At 39.8% G+C, this 5,596-nt stretch overlaps 1 pseudogene; it reads right to left on the reverse strand.

Annotated features, from left to right (window-relative positions):
* Positions 1 to 699: 699 nt before the first annotated feature.
* On the reverse strand, positions 700 to 5,247 carry LOC134483085 (small ribosomal subunit protein eS27-like; annotated as a pseudogene).
* Between the last annotated feature and the right edge of the window lie 349 nt (positions 5,248 to 5,596).

The following is a 5,596-nucleotide window of genomic DNA, read 5'->3' on the forward strand; positions in this document are numbered from 1 at the left end:
CCAACTCCCAAGGTGGGTAGGTACCCCCAATAAAAGAGTTGTTTCACTGAAAATTGACTCCAGAGAAAGCTGTTTCTCCCACACTCATGTGGGCCAAGAACCTGGGAACCCACCCACCAGGATAGGCGTCATTCTTTCCAATCTGTGCTGGTGCACAATGGTGCCTGGATATCCCAGGGACAGAAGCAAACCCTAGTTAACAGTGGGATAGGCACAGGTGAGAAGATTAACTCAGTACCTCCAAGACCCAGATCCATTACTTTCAGTTGGCTTACTCCAACATCTACTCCTCTATGATTTTCTGGAAAGAGTGGGTCCAGCAGATCGAAAGATTAGGATCTCCATGTCACAGGCCAACAACAAACAACTCAAGAAATGTCTCATGTGAGACCCAGTATAGATAGTGTAGCAGAATCCAGAGGCCTTGAAAGATACCAAGGACTCACCGGGGTGAGGATTGTGTAAGTAAAGCCATGTGGACAAAAGGGTAGACTGTGACACACTACAGCATCCATAAAAAGAGTTTTTATTTGTTCTGTTTTGGTTTAGTCCATAATTAAGACTGTCTTGAAAACTGTCACCAAAATAAGAGATCAATGTTGAATACTTTATAAAATACAACATGATTTATTGTCTTGGTAAAGAAACAGAACTTGATAGGCTTTTTAGGAAAATCAAAACTTCAGGAACTTGTATAGATTAGTGTTGCTTTCTGCTAAATGAACAGCCTTCTGTGAGCCTTTCCTGTGGCGTTTCTTCCTGTGGGAGAGCATAACACTGTTAAACAACCTACAAAAAGAAACACAGTCTGAGCATGGCTGAAAACGGTAGTAATCCTGTAGCAACCTGGACATTTCACATCCTCGAAGTAAGAATTTGGAGTCTCCAACAGCTGTTTCTTATGGTTTGTTGTTCTTTGCTGTTGCTGTTGTTGTAGTTTGTTTGTTTGACTGATTTTTTTTCCTCTTCCAAGGAAAGGTGTAATAGAGTTGTAGCTAGAGGCACGGAGATGGATGGACAAGTGCAGCTGCTCCAGATTTTTGAGGTGAGGTGATTGCTTGCAAGTGCTCTGTAGCAACTTCCCCAATTTTTTTATTCTATCCTATTTTATTTTATTTTGTAGGGGAGGTTGCAAAGGTGGAGGGTATTGGATATGAAGGGATAGGAAGATAAGTGTGATTGGGGTATATAATGTGAAATTAGCAAAGAATCAATAAAATTTGAAGAAAAGAAACAGAGGTATTATATAGGCACATGTCTTTAACACCAGCATTCGGGAGGCAAAGTCAGGTAGATTTCTGAGTTTGAGACCAGCCTGAACTACAGAGTGAATTCCAGGACAGCCAGGGCTCCACAAAGAAACCTTGTCTTCTGGGCTTGGGGGAGGTGGAGAATAAATCTAATAGTATGTACGTTTAACTCTGTGGTTATCTGCCATGATGCCCCCAGAGACAAACAGATCACATGAATTCTGATTGATCTATGGACCAATCTCCCAATGACTTCAGAATGTGACAGCATTATTGGAGAATAGTGAAGGGAGGAGGTGTGGCCTACTTGGTAAAAATGAGCCACTAAGGTTGTGACCTAGGCCCTGTATCTTTCCTTGGTCCCTTCCTATGTTCATTATTTCTCTGCTTCCCATCCATCCAGAACTTAAGAGAGGCTTCAACCAGCACCACTACATGATATTTTCCCCAAGCACTAGAGTCTGAACAACCACAGTAGAGATCCCTGACACCGAGATAAAACAAATCTCCAATTTCTCTCCAATATTCTGTCAATGAAAATAGCAGTAACTCCTGTGATGAGTCTGCTCTGAAGTTACAATTTAGTTGTAGGTTCAAAGTAAAACTAACAATATTGTATAAGAAGGACATTTCTTCAGTGTCTCATATTTGAGGAAATTGTACTTTTCTCATTTAAAATGAAAAATGCAAATAGAAAACCCTTGTGTATTGGAAATGGTTTTGTCATTTCTTTTGGTCCATCTGGAGCACACAGCACAGATGGCTGAGCTTGCTTCAGGACTGTGGTTGCATGCCATGCATGATACTCCAGAGAAGGTGAGCCAGCATCTGCTTGCTCCATTTCGTGTTCACTATTGTACTAGCAGGCAGCAAAATGCATTAGAGCTCTTTTGTTGCTAGACCCCATACAAGAATGTTAATGTTTTTTAAATAGAGATTCTTTCCAGTCCCCATAATTCTCCATTCAAATTAACAAGAGGATGCTAATAAAACCTAAAACCAGGCAAACAAAAACCCATTACCAAATTAATTAAATGTGATACTTCTTGACTTAGAAATCTCTATGACCAAAACTTAGTAAATATTTTTGGAAAGAATATCAAACTAATATATCAGAAATGAAATGCATGACTGAGTAGATGATTATTCTTAGCATAGCTCTGCATTAAACTGTTGTCATAGGGATGGGCACTGTTTACCTCATGCCTGTGATGATGGATGTTTAAAATATACTTCAATACAAAGATTTATTCTTTTCCTCCCTATTTGCAGTTGACTTGTATGCATATTGCCAAGAATGTACAATAATTTTTATGGAAGCTCTGATTTCCTGACTTGTAGTTCAACAAATAGATTTATGCAAATCTGATGAACTTTGCATGGGAAGTAAATATCTCCCTGAATTGTGCATAATAGAGACCTCTCTCTTCTCATTCATCATCCTGAGTCATATTTTATTGTTTTTGAGATCTGTCATTTATTTATAGTGATACATAAACATCAGTAGATGGAAAGCACCGAGGAACAGGCATGGAATTTCATCTAATTTGATATCTGAAGCCACTTTCATCAGTTGCAACACAGCATTGTTGCAGCTAGAAAACGATGATGCTATGTCATCTTTAGTGTCAGTCTCTATAAAAATCAGGCCACAAATACTGCAATGAAGTGTAAAAAAAGCAGTGATTTTGAGTTTACTAAAGAAGAGCAAAACAATAAGTGTTTTATTAAGTATATAACAAATAATATGCCTGAAAATGTTAAGTGTTAAAGAGGAAAGTACAAAAAGGGCATGTCAGTTATTATACTAGAGTATATAGAGTGTTTTCAAGACAGAGCTCAGTGACAAGATTCTTGGGACTGAATTGTTTCTGTCCCTACCCCACAGTGTGACTGAATCTGGGGTGGAAACCAATAGGCAGTAATGAACATCTGCTAAGTGTTAAGGATTTAATTAATGTAGCAGAACTGTAAATTTGATCAAAAGAAGAGGGAATACAATCTGTTTCTCTACATGATCAGGAAGGACCAGTTAAAATAGGATTCATTGAGAAGATCTTCATCCACAAGGCAGGAAGAGATACTTCATTAAATACCTTGGAATGTAGCACTTGAATGGTCACCCCCTCCCCCAGAACTATGAAAATGTAATTTTCATTTGTTTGAGCCCACATGGTCCAAGATACTCTTGTGATACACCTAAGTTTATATATTTATTTATTTATTTTTGGTTGCTGTAATAAAACATCATGACCAACAGAACTTAAGGGAAAAGTAATTTATTTTGGCTTATGATTCTGAAATGATAAGAGTTCATCACAGTGGAAAGGAGTGCCACCCAGCAATAAGCTTGGTGACAGAAGGAAGCTGACCAATTACATTTTTGCCTGCAAGTATGAAGCAGAGAAAGAAAGGGTACCTGGGCTTTTCAAAACTGCAGGAGTTAACACAGAGACACATCATACACATTGTCTCACTCAAGACATTTATTAAAATAAGACACAAAATGGCTGCCTCTGACTAGGAAACAGTCAGCAGTGAGTAGAGCCAAGAGGCAGGGGAATGCATACATGGAGGAAGAGAAAGACAGCAATTGCGATTAAGTCATCAAGGCTTTAACCCCTTGAGGTACAGGGACACACCATGAAACCTAACTCTGGCATTAAGTGAAGGTTAGGGCTTAATAATTTCCCATTTTCCCAACATTCCACTCTTTTTTGCTTCTCAATTAGAAGAGGAAGGTCAAAATTAAGGCTGGTAAGAATGAGGCAGCGTACTGTGTACTGATTGAGCTACTTCCTGATATTTAGGGACTTTGGATGTAATTGAAATAAGACCACTCCCCACCTTCTAGGGTTAGAGCAATCTAGGAATTGTGTTGTGGGTTGCCCTGGCGCTGTTTGTATTTTTATATTAATTCTGCTTCCTCAACAAGGGCTGCTCCTGAGGAGGAGTAGATCACGTACTCTGGTGATCTCACGGAAACTTCTCTCCATTCTGACTGGTCAAATAAAGACTAGAGCTGATGGTTGGGGGTTGGAAGGAAAAAGTAGTCTCTGGAGGTCTTGGAAAGAGAGAGAGAAGAGAGAACAGAGATGGAGGTGGTAGAAGGAAAATGGAACAGAACCACATAGCTTGGAGAAGCTGCAAGCAGCAGGGGATTTCATAGCTGGGGAATAAATTAGATCTGCCCAATCTAGGCATATAGCTTAGAAATATAGGAACTGAGTTGTACATTTTTATATGGGCTTATTGAGATAAGAAATTACCAAACTATTGTGGGCCTTTCTTTTGATGGAGGTGGGTTCATAGGCAATGGATAGTAAGAAAGAACAGGGATTAGGAATGGGAGTGTTCTTTGGTTTAGGGGTCTGTGGAAGATTCATTTGTTTACACAGCAGCTCTATATTGGAGGACAAAGCAATTTACCTTTAAGTAGTGAAGAAGTCTAGTCCCCTCCAGCTTTGTAAGGCCATGGAGTGAGAGACTCTATCTGATTTGAAGAGTAAAGATGGTATGATCAGGTTGGTGAGATGACTTGGCGGTTAAGGGCACTGACTGCTCTTCTAGAATTCTTGAGTTCAATTCCCAGGAACCACATAATGGCTCCCAACCATCATTAATGATATCTGATGACTCTTCTGGTGTGTCTGAAGGTAGCTACAGTGTACCCATATAAATAAATTTAAAAGGGTGGTGGTTGGGGAATGGAATGATCAACCTGTTGGAGGTCTTATATAAACTGATACAAAAAGACAGTGTATCAGAGTTTGTGGGAAGAGGATAGGGTCTGAAACAGAAGGTGAAAGAACCAGAGAGTTAGAATATGGGAGTTGGTCTGAGGGGCAGGCTGTAATGGGAAGAGAGATGTGTGAGAAGGGAGAAAGAATGAGGAAAAGGAGAGAAAACAGGCAAGATGACCAGGCTACTCACCTTGAATTTCTTTGGTGATGGGAGATAGATGGATGATCTCAAATTTGAGGGCGAGATGACCCATTGGGAATGATTAGTAGAGTGGAGCCTCCTGCCTGTGAGACAACGTAAAGGGTTTAAAATAGGATAGAAGAATCCAGTTGGGGAATCAAGAATGATTGGTAGTGGATAGGGTAATTAAGAACACTCTAAAAGGGCCTTTCTATTTAGGGAAAAGGTGGGGGTTTTGTTTGTTTGTTTTTGTTCTTTCTTTTCTTCTCTCTCTCTCTCTCTCTCTCTCTCTCTCTCTCTCTCTCTCTCTCTCTCTCTCTCTCTCTCTCTCTTTAGCAAAAGCTTAGTAATTCAATTTTACCAAGGAAGACTTAGGAGTCAGGTGCTGGGGTAAAAGCCTACTAGCTCAGAGAGGCAGATAA

This window comes from Rattus norvegicus, chromosome 18, assembly GCF_036323735.1.
Source record: "Rattus norvegicus strain BN/NHsdMcwi chromosome 18, GRCr8, whole genome shotgun sequence".
NCBI classification, from domain to species: domain Eukaryota; kingdom Metazoa; phylum Chordata; class Mammalia; order Rodentia; family Muridae; genus Rattus; species Rattus norvegicus.